General features: G+C 37.7%; 1 pseudogene; it reads left to right on the top strand.

Moving 5' to 3' along the window:
* Positions 1–20641, top strand: part of LOC139742674 (mediator of RNA polymerase II transcription subunit 12-like protein) — an 82316-nt pseudogene that overhangs the window by 17610 nt on the left and 44065 nt on the right.

The raw sequence follows: 20641 nt of genomic DNA on the forward strand, positions 1-20641 counted from the left end.
CGTGGATAACTCTTTGCGCTTGTAAACTGCTGCTCCTTTCAACATCTAGCTTCTTTTCTAGCCAGATAATAAAGACTGAAAAAGGCGAGAAATTGGTCCGAACTTAGCTCGTCAAGCAAGTCACCCTTGTCGGCAAGTTCACGCGTGGTGTTACCCTTGTCGGCAAGTTTTACCCTTGTCGGCAATTGTTTCTTCAAACCGCACGCTTGTCGGCACCGACAAGGGTGATATACGCTGGCGAGATCCCTGGAGTTGAACAATGAAAATTTGATCAAAATTGGATAGACCTCAGAGAAATTCTGAAATTTTTGTGAGGTTTTGCTAATTTCTGCAGATCAGTTCTTGTACAGTTGATATGAATATGCAAATAAGTGAGCTGATGATGTCATTGCCTTGAAATTTTCCATTGATCATGTACAAAAAAAAACAAAAAAACTCAATGTTACTGTTATTGAAATGTAAAACATGTTGAATAACTTTAGAATTGAAATGATCAGTTAGATATGTCAGGATATGAGATTGCATTTGAAACTATAGAATAAAAAAGGAAATTTCAAAATTTATGTACAAACTATATGGCAACTTGTGAAGGGATTACGTTTATAATCACTACACTATTTGCATATTCATACTGACTGTTCAAGAAGTGTTTCCTGAAAAATTAGCAAAACTTCACAATGTCATAGCGTCCTTTTCAATCAATTTTGATCAAATTTTCCTTGTTGTGCTTTAAGATGAAACTTCTATTTTTGAATAGACTAACATTCAATTGCACTGGAATTCCCCTTTAATGTAGCAGTGTGTGGAACTTTTCATTCATCCTGCCTAAAAGGATGTAAGGGGGTATTTAGATGTTTCCAGGGTCGTCCATCCATTTCTAGTTTGAAATGGAGATTTCCCTTTAAAGACACATCATTGCAGAGTATAGGGACCAAGAGGGAACACGGGCATCTCAGTCAACTCTGCATGCTATTTGAATTTCTCCAGTGTTCTTTAATCAAACTGCCATGACTGCAACATGAACGCCAGTTTCTAAATTACATTCCTGAAAGATGGATTTGCTGTTTTAGTGCACATAGTATTAAGAATCTGTAGCGCTCTGTTAAAGCTTCAACTGAAAAATGTGGGTGGTGCCAGCAGAAAAAGAATTTTTGTTGTTGCAGTCATATGATGCAGTTTGAAGATACTGTTTTTCCCCATTTTTTAATCCAACTCTACCAATGCTACCCCATCGTTACTCCTGCTTTTATTCACACACACTCACAAATAATTAATTGGGAGTCTCAATAAAGTTTGTTTTCTGCCTTCTGGACATGGCAGTTCCACGAGGGAAAAAAAATTATTGTCTCATAAAGTTTTGCTGATATAATGCAGTCTCTGTATGTCTGTTTCAAAAGCATGACTTGCAGAGTGTCACCCGAAAATTTTTAGATTCACCACCATATGTAGAAGCATTCAGTTATAAAATGCAATTTATAATGCATCAGGCAGCCCCAGTAATTGTGGAAAGTTACCACCCTTTGCTGAATTCAAAATGCAATTCCACCAAATGCTCAAGCTGCCTTCGATAAGTCGAGTATAATCAGTCATGCAGCGTGGTGGAGGCTTCATCAAAATCAGACAAAAAATATAAGAAATGTATGGAATTTGAAAGTTTAACATGTTTTCATGTAATCTAATGGTGACTCATGGCTATCTACATTGCTGTATAACATGCAAATTACGTGATCAAAGCAATGATGTACAATGTAGATTCTCAAGGTTCCCATGGATATACACTTGTGTACTTAGATAATCTCTACTAAAAGTACATTTCTGATGTGAAATTTAAAAAAAGAAAAACTTGCATCCACTGTAATATATCTATTTATTAAATATATAGATATATATATTTATTTGTTTTATTATTATTTGTTTTTGTTTTTTTTTTTTGGCAATAAACAACCAGGGATGGCTTTCGGGGAACAAATTGTACAATTGTAGTTGCTAGATCATCAACCAAAAGCATGATTTTATGATATTTTCCTGCACAAACAACTACGCAGTTCTGTATGATCTTGCTCCACAAATCTAACAAAAAAGTTACATATACATGTAGGTTACACAGCCCCCAGGTTGGATTAAGGTCTGTCGAGAGTCAGCAATATTCAGTTTCAGTTTCTGTTATTCCTGGAATGAGGGATTCTTTGTAAAAGCTGGCAAAGTTTGGAAGCATAGGATCAAGTTGAATTAAAGGAATATTTCTCACTAATCTTTTGTTTTCTATATGCCAATTATGTTTCTTTGCTTTGACATGTTTCTACTTAATTTTCTGTACCGGAAAGAGTACTCATGTTTATGAATACTCTAACAAGCACTTCTCAGAGCAGTCAGCAGTAACACTGGTACTTTAAATCATGAATACGTAGGCTTAATGTTCATTCCAACATTATATTATAGTCTGATACTCCCATCATAATGTTTGCTGTAAAATTGTAAGTCCATTTTGAATCCTGAACAGTGAATTATTTTGTTTCAATAGTCTTGCAACTTCAGTTCTTTTTTTCAAACCAAAAGATTGATTTTCTTGCACCTAATGCAGTTAACATTGTATGTGAATGTTAATTGTTGGTGAATTGTAATTCTAATAAGTTAGTTGTGTGGGTTAACATTTCAAAACTGATAACCTCTTTCATAATCTCATGAAGACTGGGGAAGCTTCACTATCAACGTTTTTGTCAGTTTTGTGATGACGCCAGGTCATGTGTATATACACTGTACAAAATAACAATATCTCACAATTTCTGTGGAAGTGGTAGTAAGATGTCTGCATGCAAGTTGTGTGTATCTATTCTTTGTTTGCCCTTTGTGTTTCCTTTTTGCAACCCTGGAAATATGATTCTTCTCATATTAAGCACCAATATATTTGTAGAGGTAGGGTAATTTAGACCTTTCCTCAGAATAATAAAACTCGAAACTTCTTGTTGATAGAAGGAAGACAATATAGATTTATAGATACGTACTATAGAATTCATTTGGAAAAAAAAATTCAACTGTTATTCTGGGTACAAAAGGGGAAGTTATTCTCACATGACATGGTTTCAGTGTTTCATTTCTTTCCTTAAAAACTGAGGTGTATTGCTGTACGATTTCATACACAAGATACGAGACATAATTCTTTCACCATGCAAAATTTCATGACATTTGCAAAAAGGATTCGAACTTTAAGTCTCGTCAGTTTGATGTCTGTTGCAGAGAATTTGTATATGCTGCGCATTTGTTTTCACAATTAAAAGGTGTGTATTAGTGCTGGCAATGGGAACTCAGCAAGAGGGTAGCAAGATTAAATGAGATTCACAGTTGCATAAAGAAGTTTTATCACGACTGATCTTTTCTTTTATGGAGGTTTGAAGACGCTGTAAAGGTATCAAAGTAGTATCAAGTCCTAATTGACTAAAAACATCAATATTTCCATAAAACTCTGCTGATACTGTGGTATTCATTGTCTTTGAAATGCTTTTAAAGGTATAATAGTAAAATATAGTTTTCCATATGCCTGCAGAAACTGTCAATTTTAGCCCTGAAATTGACAAATGCATGCCAGAAAAATGTGTACTTTATACAATCCGTGTATGCTGTGATAACACAGTTGCAGTTGCGTAACAACCACTGTTCAAAATATTAGCCAAAAAAGGTACACCAAAATTTTTGCAGTCTTAGAGCATACTGATTGTGGTTGCTACTTACAACATAATGCTTTATAATTGATTACAAATCAGGCCATAGCAGTATCCATCAATCTTTTGCAAGAGAGTGAAATGCATGCAGCTTGTTGGGTGATAATATTGCTGGGTCACGATTGATCATTCAAGTATAATATTCTGCCTACCCAATACCGTACAGGGAGGGTACTTGAGGAGTGAAATACTATGATCAAAAGTGTCTTAATACTTTTGATCTCAAGGTACAACTTCAGAACAATTCATTATCCTGGCAAATCACATCAGCCTGACAAGTCTCGTGGTAGGATCCTATGGATATGTTACAGGGAAATTTTGAATGGTGAAAAATTAATTTTGAGCCCTTCTGATAACTATGTTTTGGCTTCAACATGGAAGATAACTTTCATGTTGAGAAGTCAAAAGTTGCTCATGATCTGCTGTCAACATTTCTTTTAAAAGTTGTGGGAACACGTCTGAGGAGTCTAGAATTTCTTTTCAACGGTTGATCATATTTCAATTGATGCACATGCATACAGTACATAATGTGTGAAATGTAGTGCATTATACACATGTACTTTAGTGCATTGCATAATTACTAGAACTACTTATTTCTTTTTAAGATCTGACAGTGAAATTTGAAAATGGTAGCAATTTCAAGAAGATCTGTGAATAGGCAAGATACCTTCATGAAATTTTGCTCAGAGATACAGACTGCAATGGCCTTGCTTCGGGTGGGGGGGGGGGGGGGGTGCACATAAAAACAAAACATTTGCAACTCCAACAGTAAGAATGCATTCCTCAAAGACAACCTATGAACATGCATTTATTGGGACTATGCCTCCTTAAATGAAAGAAAAACATTTAATCATGTACATTGATGATCTGAGCATTTATAGAGCAAAGACTGAATTAGGAAGCTTTTTTTTTTGTATCCTATGTATAATATGGAACTTCATTTGTGTATTTGTGTCCTCTCACTTCTTCATGAAATGCAACCTCAGCAAAACGTAAATATGTACATTTTATATGTTTCATTATATACATGTATACATTAAATATCTCTTGTTCTGAATGTTTATGTTGCTCACAAATTTGGATTAAAGAAAAGAAGGCCCCCCCCCAAAAAAAAAAAAAAAAAAAATCTGTTGTTGGATAGGAAATATAAGTTTTATGCATAATTCAGGAGGTTTAACAAACAGAAGAAGGCCCATTGTATATGGTGGCCATTATGCCTTATTGCAAACAGAGGCTATTAATGCAGAATTATTTGTCTCTTCCACAATATTTTAAATACTGCACAGTGCCAAAATCAAGTGTGGTACAACATGATATAATATACAAAGTATCACACATGCTAAATTTCAAATTCAGTGTCATCTTTCTTGGAGAACATTATCAAAAGGCTTACAAAAAAGGGTACTACTTGTACTGTACCTCTTAAGGTTAGAATGCTTCAGTCCAAGTTTGCATGCATTCTCAGAGTCTTCTGTATAGATGAAAACAAACAAACAAACAAACAAACAAAACAACCACAACTAGCATACTGGAAAGCAAACAGTATCGATGATCCGGAGTAGATGTGATATTAGTTCATGTTGTAAATTGATGGGAGATGAGTCACTCTGATGTTTTTCAGGCTTAGCTAAAGTACAATATTACATGATGAAAAGATATTTAATCATGAACTGGGATACTGAAAACACACACACACACACACACACACACACACACACACACACACACACACACACACACACACAGACTTTCTACCTTTCCACCAATCCATGTTTGATTTCACTCTATCAGGTCGAAATGAAACCGAAAGTGTTTGTTTTGTATATTGGTAAAATTTATATTTTGCTAGAAAGAACTTGTTGACGGTGTGTTGAAATTTGAGAGATCATACAGTATGCCCAGTGAGTCCCAGCTTTTTGCCAACTGTCGCGTTCACCCAATTAGCATTGTAGAGACAATTCAAGGTTAACATACATTGTATGCTCTCTCCTAATCCTAATGAATCACATTAATTTGCGGTATTAAAGGGAGCAGTCCTCTTGCATCCACAACCATTTTCTTTCCATTGCAGGTTGTCTTTTTAGTGTAGTGTCTACTATTTCTTTCTTCTTTTTTTTTCACTGACAGAATGTTTGATTCAAAGATGAAGAGTGGATGCTTGACAACTTTTATCATCCTTTCTCCTTTTTTTTATCAAGTTGCTAAAATGACTACACGATACCCGATGAATAAAGAGAACATCTCTTACACTTAGACATAGCATACAATAGCATTCCATCCCTATTGAAAGAGGATCATTTTTTTTTTTTTTGTAAACAGCAATGAAAGAATATCCCACTCTTGCCATTAGACAGTTTAATAGTCTTCATATCTTTAATATCAATTTGACTTTAATGGTATTAGTTTGCTTACAACTACAGGCTTGCTGTGTTTAATTTGAGGGAGGTAAAGGGTTGCTTTTTGACATTTATGTGAAACCAAAATGCTTATTTGTTAAATTTTGAGGGAGGAAAAGTAAACATTTGTCAAAGCGGAGTGCAAATATAAATGTTTGGATTGAGTGACTGCAGCAACATTATTAGAACACATCAGCAAAGTTTGAGGAAACTCGGGCTATCTTCTTATATTCTTATATATTCTAAGTTTCGGTACTGCAAGTGCTGAATTAGAAGATTTCAACAATTTGTTATGTCACAGCAGGACATTTATATAAAGAAAATATTTATAATCTTTATAAAATATAAAGAAATTTCCATATTTTATTTCATATCATATGGAAAGTATGCATTCATTCCACTTATTATAGACAAATGTTGAGGGCAATATGATATATTCCCCCTTCCTTCTAAAAGAGGTAAGCCAAGTGCTTGTTCATTGTGCTAGAAAAATGAAAATATGTTAAGTCTCCTTACATTTTCTTTACATTGTTGTTCATGTGTGACATCACATATTACTGCACTCTCCTTATCCAGCGATGTCTGTACTGAAACTTTGAAAATTCGTAACTTTTGAACTGATTGTATGATTATCCTCAAACATCACTGATGTGTTCTACGAATGCACTTATATAATTTTTGCATTCACTCAATCAATATATATTTAGGGGTTTCATTCCCCTTTAACCCATTGAGGACGAGTCCCGAGTATACTCGGGCAAGCTTCTATGGGGAGTGTGTGTTGTAGCAAAATCAAACCGTCCTCAATGGGTTGAGTGGACCACTTGTGTTGAAAGTATATATGTGACCCGCTACAACAAAAAGGTCCTAAAGTTGCGCACGGTCGAAGCCGTGAAAATCAAGTTTGAAGTCAGAGCATTAAAATTGGTCAAAACTTGCAATTTTCTGATTTTGTTATATCATTGGAGTCTAACATGTCTTCTATCATCTGTCGAAATTTTGAAGCAAAATGATCAAAGGAAAGATAAAAAATAGCGTTTTTCTGAGCCATGTTTTTTAGCATTTCAACGAAGCAGAAACGGGTTCGAAAATTTGAATTGAGCGCCACAGATAGGCTCCGCCCCTAACAACGACCAGAGTGATCTCATTGGTCAGTTTGCTGCTTGCTGCTAACCAAAGCGTGAAGCTCGCACACTGCCCAGTCGACTGGTGCGTGCGGGCGGGGGTGCGCTATGCTCAACCGCTTCTCACATCCTGGTCACTGATTGGTTGGTGAGGAGACCGCCGACGCTGATGTGCTTGAATGAACTCTTCGGGGGTTGCTATGGCTTACCTTCTATTGTCCAGAGGTGAAAACTGACTTGCGTGTCCCTTGATCGTGATTGCGTCGAAAGGAAGACTTTTAGGGCGCTTTTCTCGAAACAGTGATTCTTCAGACATCTCGACATGCTCTCTTTTAAACATCGATATCTCTGCAGCCGATTATTTTTATAAAATGTGTTATATATCAATTTAAAGCAGAAAGATTAGGGGATTATATCATGCAATTTTCAAATAATCGACCTCGCCCGACCTTAGGATCATTTTGTTGTAGCGGGTCACATATTGTATATCAGCAAGGGTATTCACTTGTTAATAGTAAAACATGGCAGATGAATATTGCAGTATTTTCATTCCAAGTTGAATACAAGAGACCCTTGAAAGAATTTAAAGAAAATGTTGATGATATCTGTGAAACTATGCATGATGTGTGTAATGTATAATGTAAAAAATTTTCAAGTTGGATTTCTGGGGGGCTTTTCATGAAGCATTTTGTCAGACAAAGTTGTCACACAAATTTGTTCTCAGCCAATCAGATGCAAGAATTTCAGTAGCTTGTAACACTTTGTCAGAAAAATATCTGACCAAATTGCTACATGAAATGCCCCCCTGTTGTGTGCATTCTTTAAAGGAAACCATTCAAACATTGGTTGCTGGTAGTTTGTGTTCATGTTAGTGATTGTTCAGTTGTAATGAGGAATGAGATGTACTTAGAAATGTTGCAGTATAAATGCATCACTTTCAGTGACATACACTTAGCATACATTTGTAAATATTCTGCAAAGATTACATTCTTTCATCCAATTTAAGATATCTATGACACTCATATCTGTTTTCCGTTACCAGGTTGCAGCCTCCAAAGCCCGTGGACAAGCACAGTCATGGTTTTACGATCTCGCTGGAAACAAATCCCTCAACCAACTAGCGAAGAAGGTAATGAACTGTCAGAAATATCACACAAAGAATGCACTCAATATTGTTTCATTCCATTCTGAAATAATATTGATACAACTGCATCCTTAAAAGATTGAAAGATTATTCCTTTGTATCTGCGTACAGTAGCTCCTCATGTGAAGAATTAACAGCATCCATTTAAAACACATCTTTTCTATCAGTTCTTTTGTGAAAACCAAACTTTGGACCTTCAAATGACTTTTCCTTCTGTTCTGTCTTCAGTTTGGTTATTGTCTGGGATTAGTTTTTATTTGGAAATATTTGTTTCCAAGAGAGAGTTCATATGATTTCTGTTTAATCACAATTCTTGAAAATCTTGCAGGAAATTGATCAATGTAAGGGATGATATAACCATTTTAATATCAGTATATATCATTTAGAATGGTGCTATGTATCAGAATGCCAAAGTTGTTTTGATTGCTGGAAATTGGCAGCTAATGAAATGTTTAGAAGAATTGAATTTCAGATTTGCACTAACTGAAATAGTATTGTAAGCCTTGCATGTATACATGGTTCTGCCACGTTCACACTAGTTTTCATTATTCTACAATATTGAATTATATTAGGACTATCTGCAAAGTCGCGTGACAAATTCTACTAGAAGAATAAACAAGTGATGTATACACTATATAGACATCATTTTAGAAATATTCAGCTTAACCCGTTGAGGATAGGCTGATCTTGCTACAACATGCAGTTCCCATTTGTAGACACTCGGGGCTCATCCTCAATGGGTTAATATATGTTATAAACGTAGTTGATGGTGATAATTAAAAAGATCCTGTTGTCACTTAAAACTTGCCATACAATACATAATATCTATGTATAGTGTATAATTTGAAAACTATTTTCTCAGAAATCATGTGCGCAACTCTATGTGGAAAAGAAAAGTGACGTTGCAGTGAAGGAGATGTGGCTAGAGATGGTGTAATCTTGGAATCAGAAAAGTGTCTATAGATGTATTCAGTAGAGGAGGGCAAAATGATTTTTTTTAAAAGCATATTTGCTGTACATGCAATGTCAGTAAAACTCCAACATTGAGCGTGTCACCTATTTGCAATTTGTGAATCGTAAAACCTCCTCTCTGTAGTCAAGGGTGCAAGTCATTAAGCACCTACATACAATATCCGTGCCAGCCTGGATTCATAGTTTAGAATTCGTGACAGCCATTCTTTACGCTGCTAAGGAAGTGTAATGAAAGTGTCAGTGGAGTTGCATTTGGTACACAATGGGCGTGGAAGAAAGCCCTTGGCAGGTCTTTGTAGGTGCCCAGAAAGTGCACTGTCATAGGTTGACTTTCCTCAGAAAGTGCTGGTTGGAGTTGGTTAGGAGTACAAAATGTGGTTTAGCATTGTGCTTGAAAGCAACAGACATACAAACACCACACGTACACACACACACACGCGCGCGCACACACATACACACACACGCACACACACACACACACACACACACATGTAAGGAGAAGGAATAGACTCTTTATACCTGGTATTGATCTCACAGATTGAGCATTTAAGTCATACATTTCATGCATGTGCATTGTACAGACATGTATACATTGCATGTGTGATGAATGTTGATTTAAAACCCAGAGAGCTTTTATTGGTATGCTGTATTCTGAGAGAAGGATACCGGAAAGGAGTTTAGAGAAAGTACAGTGTGAAAGAAGGCCCGTTTACACTGCCTAACTTTGCAAAAATAAAATTGGGAAGTTAAGTCTTTCCATTTACACTGGTGATGTAACTTTGCATCTCTTCTTACTTTGCAAGGTTGGGGTGAAAGTTGCCTAGCAACCATCAGGCAAAATTGACTGAGGCACTGCACATGAACTACATCATAAATGCATGTCAAATGTATGAGCTACACAGCACTCACTTGTGTTCAGAATTTCATGTTAAAGTTAGCACATTTTGGATCCAGTTGTGTATGCCACCACCGCCACCTCGGCATTGCGCAGATTTCTTGAGTGTATTCAGCCAATCATATTTCCTGGTGGGATTTCATACTGTTAGTACAGAGGCTTGTCATGTTATAAAATCTAGCCAATAGCCTGATTGTCATTGTGAAAAAAAAGATAAAGTCCCGGTACAGTTTTACTGTTTTTCTGATGTGTTTAAACAGTGGTCTTTGATAAGGGGATTTTACAAATGTTGGGCTCAAAAAAATTGAATTTTCATCATTTTTTTTTACATGATCCATGGCAAATTGTGAGGTAATGACATCATGAGTTTAATATCTCAATTACATGTCATATCAACTGTTGAAAAAAATTTTTTGCAAAATTAGCAAAACTACACAATTTCCTAACTTAAAAGTTTCATGTAATTTTGATCGAGTTTTCATTGTTGTGCTTTTCCACAAATAAAAATTTTACTCTTTCTGTTAAATAGATAATTCTTTAACAGGGCTAGAATTCCCCAATGAGAAGTGATTTGCAACTTTGTAAGTCAGTCAGCTGTCAGTGTTGATGTTGTAGGCCGTGGGGTAGTCCCAAGAGGCGATGGCATCCTATGCTGCACTTGTTGTGACCCGCCAGTCTCTTGGTTCCAATCCCCACCGTTTCAGGTACCCGTGTTCCATCGCAAGGATGACATCTTCATCACCATGTGTGAGACGAACATGCCGATGCTCCGGGCAGCGTGGTACCTCAAGATGAACGCCGCCTACCACGCCGCCATCTCGGAGAACAAGATGAAGAAGAGACAGCCCAACGACCCCTCACAAGGTACGTACGTGTACAGTTTATGTACCTCAAATCCTCCATCAGTTGGATATTATATTTACAAACTAGACCATTTCTGTAATATACTAGATTCGTGGGCGTTTCTTTTCCTGTAGCTTAGTAACAAACCATTTTATTCACCTGCTCCCTCCAGTTTTAAAAGTTTCTTATGCAGAGATTCACTTGATAGCACTCATATTAAGTTGTTGCCAGATAGGGTAAGCCCTGTGGTTGTTAAAGCAATCTTTGTAAATAAAGTGTGCATAAAATTTGAATACATTACAGGAATTTTTTATTGATAGAGGGCGTATTAGTGATGAAAGCAGTGTGTGCACCAAAATAGCAGCAACATACATTGTAGATGAAATGTATTTTCAGCATTGTGTCATTTGCTAACAGATCTCTTCATAATAATGCCATAACTGTCCAAAATTCTTTGTTCCTCAATTTTTTTTTTCATCCATTTGAACATCATTACTCAGCTAAGTGACATAGATTGACAGATTTGGGTGTTGTTGTTTTTTGATTTGGCCAACACAATGCTGAACAGTGTCTTTAAGCGGTTGTGCATTTAGCTTGAAGCTGTCACTGAATGGTACTGCCTTCCTGCATGGGTTTAAAGTATTAAACAATATTGCATGCGGGTAACATGGGGCGGCATATTCTAGCTAAGACAGATTTGTTGTCGTGCAGTCTTAGGATGAGAAAATGGTTCTATGACATTTGCTCCTGCGACAATTACTCCCATGAAATAATCTGCACACTATTTAAGCCAAACATAAAAACTTACCCACAATCATAACCCTAACCGTAGTCTTAATCCTCACATCAAAATAAAGCTAAATCCCTATTACAATTCTAACCCTAACCCTAAGGCCTTGGAGAAAATAAGACTGGGGCAATTAATTGCCGCAGGAGCAAATTTGATGTCACCAGGAAAATACAGTCCAGAGATTATTGTGTGCAGAAGGAAGACGAAAGCACTGGTTAAGGGGTATACTCTTCTCAATTATATACAGATCAGTGTTTGCCTACATCATGCAGTCTTTCTATTCACATAAAATGTACCTTGTTGTGTTCGCCACTTTGTTTTAAGCTCAGAGAAATGGGAAGCTTTGCAAAATTCGCTAGGATGAACCAAAGTGTTGAGCGATTAGGTGAATTAACCATAATTACGGACTTCCTCAATGTTCTCAGTGTATGATCGTACATTCTTCATCAGCAAAACTATGCGAGGCTGTAATAGACTGATGTTTCAGTCATACAACTCTCTTAAAAAAAAGAATAATGGTGGCTTCATCACTTCTGGCTCTGCATGAGTTAGGGCTCCCCCCCCCCCCCCCCCCCCCCCCCCCCCCCGTGGGGTGGGGGGTTTGCTGCTTAGGTGTGAATCTTTGACATTACCGGTAGCGTGCTATGACTGTAAATGCATTCACAAATTACCATAGTTGTTGCCATGATGCAGTGTTCTCAGAAGGCAACTGACACTTTCACCTTAGTTTAGGTGCTTGACGCATAGGATGTATTCCCTCCACATCAATTCATAAATCATTTAAAGGTGCACAGACTTGGGATTCAAGAGGGCACCATTTAATGGTGTGCCATCTTTATTATGAAGATCGATGTTGTAAAACTAGATAAATGGCAAAGAAAAAGTAGATCATCATTGCCGGGGTGACATGACCTCACATCTACAAAATGTTAAATGTTCAGGAGAGCAAGAAACGTGGCAGCCAAAGTTACTATATGAAATGGGATTGTCTTTCCTTTGACATCCCACAGCAAGTTTCCACGCAAGCTAGTATTAAAAGCAAACTGTGTCTTTGAAGGATCCGAATATGTGATAGGTGGGACCAGCCTGGCACAACAGTGCCAGGTAAAAATGGCAGAGGTAAAAATGGCAGAAGTAAAAATGGCAGAGGTAAAAATGGCACAGGTAAAAATGGCACAGGTAAATATGGCAAAGGTAAAAATGGCAGAGGTAAAAATGGCAGAGGTAAAAATGTTACCTGTGACATTACCTCTGACATTTTAACCCCTGCCATTTTTACCTCTGACATTTTTACCTCTGACATTATTACACCGAACTGGAACGACAGCCAAACCAAGAGATGAACTATTGTAAAGTTGACATTATTTCAACTTTTGACACACACTGACCATACAAAACTGCTCTTGCTGAGATGTAGATGGTAGATGCATTTCCATAAGCATTGTCGAATAGTCCTGCAACAGTGCCCTCTTCAGTTCTGGGTCTGTTTAACTTTAACTGAAATTGACATAAAGGGGGGAAGTGCAAGAGTATGAAAAGAATTATGTCATTGCAGAAAACTTTCAGAATGAATAAGCCTCTTCTCAGGGCAATTACCCCCCGGCTAAATACTGGTTAGTAATATGGTTAGAGTAAAGATTAGGGTTAGGGTTAGAGTTAGGTTTAGGGTATAGAGTTTGGGTTAGGGTTAGGAGTTGGTTCAGGATTAGGATTAGGGTTAGGGTCAGGGGAATGGTCTGGGGTAATTGCCCAGGGGATAATTGCCCTAGTCCAAAACAAAGGTTTGTGTTTAATGACATTTGAATCATGCTGTATGCTTATGTTGCTGGAAGTAGAAAGATGCTTAATGACCCCATAATGAAAAGAGATATCGATCCTTTCATTAAATACGCCATGCACTGAAAGAGATACTTGCAGTTCTCGGTGTCTCTTTTTTAGTCAGTTATAAAGGATACGTCTTATCAGTGCAAATGATGTATGGAAATTTTCAGGAGAGATTAAAGATGCGTTGAAGCTTCAGTGATAATATTTTTATCTCTGAGCTTCCCTGTTCATTGCCCAATGGGAATGGAATATTGACACATTATTCTTTATCTGCACACCACACTGTAATCCCCCAATGCATCTTGCAGGTGGGAAGACTTTAATACCCCTCATTCAGACTAGAGAGTTCTCATATATTACGTATGGATATAGCATGTTTTTATTGTGTCTGAATTGTGTCTGTTTCGTGTCTCTTATATTGAAACGTCGTACCAATATACGTCGTATATCGAAATGGTGGTTTGAGCATCATTTCAAATCATTATCCTATATCCATACAACGTATACTTGTGTCTGAATGCTCTCATATCCGTACGTCGTATGAGTAGGCGGGGCTTATTCGCAGCGCGCGCCAAGCTCACATATCTGCTGTGCGGACTCATAACGGGCGGCTGACAGATTGATTGTGACGTAATAATGATCTGCCGCGAACTAGTGGATGAATCCAAGGCAGAGTATCAACACTATGTGCAAAACCTGCGTAAATAATGTACTGCGCATGGAAGAGAATCACAATATCGCTAGTGCGCTAGGTCTGAATGCTCCAATACGATTATCGTATAACGGGGTGCTGTGTCTGAATGCTCTCATATCGAAATGTCGTATATCCATTCGTCATATGAATATGCAATAACTCAGTGTGTCTGAAAGCGCCATTAGATGGTGATTTTTTTTATATTTTTTTAAACCAGTGCAGGGATGATTTATTTGGGGGGGGGGGGGGGGGGGCGGCGGCTGGGATACATATTCTTTTGAATATATGATTATATACTTTATAAATGTAAATATGAAGCATACTTTGCATTTTGCTGATCAGGCCACTCTGTATAAAGATTGGCTATTTATAACTACACGCATGCACACACGCAAGCACAGTGGATAGGTTTGTGGTTTTTGTCTAGCCTTACTGAAATGCTAAATGCTAGAGTTTGGTTAGGATTTCAAGTGTAATGCCCATGTTCTTTGTTTGCATTTTTATTTTTTCTTTTGGAACTTCTGAATCCAAGGCTGTCAGGCTCATACCTCCCGTATTCATGTATGTTGTAACACCCACTCCCCCCCCCCCCCCCAACAAAAAAAGGGAAAATATTTTTCATGTGGCACACACTCTTGCCTGTAATTCACATATCATCAGTTCACTTAAACACACAGAAGCATCATTTTTAATGAAGATTCAGCCTTGAACATGAAAACAACAAAACTCAAGGGCGACGCCACAAGAAGGACGTGTGCACACAGTGAACCATACGGAATCACTTTGATTAATCAAACAAATTTAAAACTGCGCCGGCTGTCGATGAGGAGGAATACATATTGTATATGTTTTCTCTCATCAAGCATGCATTTACATATTGTGCATGGCATTGAAACATACATGCAGACAGATTAAAACAAGATGTGAGCCTTTTTATACTCTCTGTGCTTTTGTGGTTGAAATTAATGGCTCCTTGATTTAATCATGTAGATGGAACAAAAGTAATACCATTTCAGTCACAAGTTTGTTCATGCTAACATAATGAATTTCTCTTGGTAATAAAAATTGACTATGCCCATCCCCCGCTCCCTCCCCCCAGTTTTTTACTGTTAAAGAGGAATGAAACCCGGACATACGTGTGGATTGAGCGAATGCAGCCAAATTAGTAGAGCACATCAGTGAAAGTTTGAGGAAATTTGACAATTGATTAAAAAGTTATGATTTATGAAATTTTGGTGATGAGACCACAGGATCAGAAGACTACCACAGATCATGACATCATATGCAAGATGATATAGAGAAAATTTAAAGAAAATTCCACAAAATATCATTTTATATGAAAAGTACACCTTCCCTGGACTTCTTAGTGACATATATCAAAGGTAATATTATTCTCCCTGCTTTCTGAAAGAGGTAAGTCTAGCGCTCTTTCATTATGCTACAAAGGTCAAAATACATGTATGTTGAAATTTCTTTGTATTTTCCTTATATTGTATATCTTGCATATGTGATGTGCAATTTTGATGGGGATTTTGGTGCTAGCCTTCCATGTTCAAAGCCTTTTATTAACCCTTCCTTTCTGAGAGCTTTTTGGCTAACCTTTCCATTCACATGAAAGAAAGATATTATTCAGAGGGGTGAAGGTTCAGGTGTGAGTTTCTTCAATTTGTCTCCCTCTACAAATTAAATTTGTTAAGATCGCAACTGCTGATCTGTAAATTAACGAACGTGTCACTGCCGGCAACGAGGGACAGCCTGGTGGTAGTGTCGCTGCACGGAAAGCAGTACATGTAGATGACAGGTTCAAGTCCCACTGGTTCCTTTTTTCCAACATGTTTGTTAATTTACAGATCAGCAGTTGCGTTAAGATTAATTTGTAGAGGGAGACAAATTGAAGAAACTCACACCTTTCCATTCACAGCAGTGTGAATTTGTGAAGGGTGAAGGAATTCCCTTATCTGTCGTGGATGATGCATTTCAAAAATTAAAAACAAGAACAAAAATGGAATTGTCACGACATCTACACAGGATGCCATTTCAGTCAACTTTTTATCATTCATAAAGGCACCACTGTCAAAATTGCATGCTTTTGTTTCAAATTTTCATTGACATTTCACCTATGGATGCTCCATTTCCTCCATCCTAAAAAATCCTTTTATTGGGGGGGGGGGGGATGCTGCAGTCTCCTTTCAAACATTCAAAGTGATGTTTTCAGCTGTCGTTGTCAAATTGAGAGGGCGGGGGAGGATTATGGATTGCATGCCAGCGTGGTATTGCTCCTCTGATCCCACAAATCGTCTTCTGATTGAATTTAGGGGAAAATTTTTGTTGTGAGGCTTCGGGAAGGGGAATGCTGTTCCTGTGAAACGCCATTTAATTTCATGCAGCAATATTCCATCTGCCGTCGCATGCAAAATGCCAGCAAAATATGCCGGAGTTCAAGTTGCCCCCAGCACCTAAAGTAACCCTGTATTCAAGCCAGCTATGCTTCCATGCATTACATCAAATGACATATTTACTCCTTATCATTTTTGACAAGGAGTTTTTCACCCCAGCAAACATTAGATTTCTAATGAGGAATTACGCTTACCCTTTTTCAGACTTCTTTCAGGTAATACCCCATTAGATATGTTGTTGATGCATAACATATCCTAGATGCTAAGAAGACAGTTTTTCATAGTCTACAAATGAGAGAAGTTTATTAAAGGGATGGTACAGTATTGGTGGAGATGAGAATTGGACTTTTAACTTTTTGCGAGATACCAAGAAAACACTTATGATATAACACAGAGCATACCATTTTAAGAGGAATTCAAAGTTTATTTGATGAAAATCGGGTTTGGAATAACTGAAACATCCAAAAACAAAGTAAAACAAAGCAATCGTAATAAAGTGTGGGTCCCACACTTTATTAGAATTGCTCTTTTTTGGATATCTCAGCCATTTCAAAACCAGTTTCCATCAAATAAACGTTGAATTCCTCATAGAATTACTTGCTCTTTCATATTTCATAAGAGGTTTCTCATTATCTCACCTGAAAATGTTAGAAACCTGAAATTAGGTCTCAACCAAAACTGTACGTTCCCTTTAAAGTGAAGTAGTTTCTGCGTTAGACGTGGGCAACATGAGTGGAAAGGGAAAACCTTGTTCATATTGAATATCATTATTATTCATGATTTATTAAGACTTGCAGCAGTGAAATTTGCTGAATTACTAATAATTGTATCTCAGGTTTAAATAATATTCTTCAATTAAAAATCAGAATGATGAAGGACCAGCAACAACTCGCGTAACATGTGGAAATTCACTATGCACACTTGATGGATTAGTTGGATGGCAGGGAGATTTAGTATGCCTCATGGTTCCTGTATTTGACTATTACAGCAGCTTCATTTGCCAGCATTTATACTGTATAATGGAACAGAGACCCCGTTTACAGTGCGGGGCCGGGCTCGGCCACGGCTCGGCCGCGGCCTAGCCCGGCCTCAATTGCGCGGCCGAGCCCCGCAATTTTGTCTGTTTACACTGCTGGGCTCGGCCGCGCTTTTGATTCAAACCTTTCAGTATTTTGTCGTAGTGGCGCTCTGCTTGTAAACAAACGCAATTTGGTATTGTCTGGTTTTCAGACCCTTTGCTCACTGAATTCCGTGGCGATGAAGTTGCCGTTCGGGCAAAGGCCTTTGCCGAAGGAAAAAATGCTTTGCAATACAAAACCACCTTAAACTATACTTGTTTTCGACGTTGAGGGGGTTAATATCCTGAATAGCGAAATAGTACAGGCAGAGGGTTTGGAAGCAAAACTAAAATTAGCCGCGCATTTGGCCCAGTTTGCGTTTACACTGAGAAAAGGCCGGGCTCGGCCCCGGCCGAGACCACCTCCAGAGCGTGGCCAAATGCGAGGCCAATTTTGGCCTCGCATTTGGCCTTTTGCGTGTTTACACTGAAATGAAGATGGGCTGGGCCGCGGCCGAGCCTCGCACTGTAAACGGGGTCAGAGTGCCACTTCAAGTAATGCTCTTAAAAGGATAATAAAATGAAGAGAAATTTTTAGGGTTCTTGGAAGATTTCACATTAATCATCTGTGGAAGATTGATGGTGCACACCTGAGCAGAAAATACAGCCTGCATCACATACATTTCTGAACTCCTTAAGGCTAGCTGTCTGGAGTGCTGATCAAACATTTTTCTGCAGTGCACTTGATGGTCACCGAAACGTTATAGAAGATGAGAATTCATGGGGAAAGATGGGACTGCACAAAGAAATCTTAGTGTGTTGAATTAAATTATTGTGTGCAAACTCCTATAAAGTAGAATAGTTGATTTATAGAGGAAATTTCCACATTTTTGCATTCTTTTTGACTATATTGCATGCAGAAACATCAATTAGGATACTGTAAAACATGATACATTCGTGGCATGAATTTTTCACAAATTGGAGCCAACGGCCTTTTTTGCGGCATGAAATTTTTGCAAACTGCCACTTGCATTCAATGCATATAAAGTAGACAAGAACTTTCACATGCATTTTAATTTCGCGAATCTTGGCACTCGCGAAATTCATGAAATCAAAATGCACACGAACATTCCTCGTTTTACAGTAACAAGCTTGATGCATAACTTGCACTTACAGCAATGGAGGAAGATTATTAGAACTTCACTGTAGGAATGGCTTCCCGGTATTCATGTTCATCATCAAAGACACTACAGTACTGTTTCGTATTGTCAATGTGGGATTATTCCCCTCAAAGGTGTGACATCACACATAAACACCATCCTCCACAAATTTTGCCAGCACTCAGGCAATATGCAGGCATTGTGTACAATCGTACTGCAAATTGCTAATTACTGCCAGGTCTACAGTTTTTAGGATGGGGGGGGGGGGGGGTAGAAAAATCAAGGTGATGGCCAGAGCTGTGATTGCGATGGTTGATTGCCATCGGGAGTGCTTTTTAAGTTTTTAATGCGAGTCTATAGTCCAAAAGATGGACAAGGGGACTTGTAGTGATCACTGTAGTACAGCTATCTATAGATAGGTAAAACCAGAAACATTCACAGCATGAAACTATTGTGAATTGGAGCCGATGGCCTTTTTTGCAGGCTGTCGCCACTGGCTTTCAATGCATGGTATAAACAAACACTCGTGTTCATTTTACTTGGTGCGAATATTGGCTCCTTGCGAAATTTCCTAAAGTTTCAATGCACGTGAAAATTTCTGGTATTAGTCATCCGCCACGTTTCCCTTCCGAGTGACTTTAAAAGCCGTCTGTCTAGCAAACACAAAATTGCACATAAATGAACTCTTCATCATGTGACCAGGGTGGTCATGATTTCAATCTCTCCATCTAGGATGCCACACGTCTTATATTCACACTCCTCTGAATTTCATGATGTTTATGAGATCCTGCTCAATTTTTCATTAATCTATCAGTTTGATGTCACTTAAAGTGACTTTATTTTTTCACTTTAAAAAAAATAAGAAAAAACTGCCATATGGCTTTTTGTGCTGAAGTACATGTAGAAGTTGCTTAATTGCCAGTGAGCCAATGATTTTTCTATTGTGCAGCGTGAAGCATATTTGACGTCGGTCAAACATTCACACAGGGTGTAGAATCCACAATTGTTATCATGTTTCAGTCTCAGTCAAGATGATAAATGTACAGTGCACACATATAATGTACCCTCAAGATTCTGAAGTCTACAACCTGTATGAGTGCAGACATATGGTAGACTAGACTCAATGACACAAACATTAAAGACATTATTTACCATTTGCAGATGAAACAAAAACCCAGCCTTGGTGCTTCAAAATAGTTCCAAAATGTGAGTTAGGGATAGAAACAACCAATGTAAAAATGTTCATCAGTGTAATCAATATAAAAGTATTGCTAAATATATACAAAATCTCAACAATAGTTATAATAAAATTGAATAAACCATCTGCAGTTAAGGTTTACTGAGAAAAATAGTGATACAGTGTATCTTCATACATGTTAGGCTTTATTGCAAAATTTTTGTATGGTTGGATGTTTTGTGATACTACTGACCTATACATGTGCATAAAATGTGATAACTTTAAAATCTTTTAAATCACTGCTCCCAGTGGTAAACAATACCTTTAAAGGGATGGTACAGTATTGGTGGAGGCGAGGATTGGGCTTTTAACTTTTTGCGAGATACGAAGAAATCACTTATGAAATGGTGCAGAGCACACCATTCTAAGACAAGTTCAAAGTTTATGTGATGA

Source organism: Diadema antillarum, unplaced genomic scaffold (genome assembly GCF_040938485.1).
Source record: "Diadema antillarum isolate AM-2024a unplaced genomic scaffold, OU_Dant_1.0 seq00001013_RagTag, whole genome shotgun sequence".
NCBI classification, from domain to species: Eukaryota; Metazoa; Echinodermata; class Echinoidea; order Diadematoida; family Diadematidae; genus Diadema; species Diadema antillarum.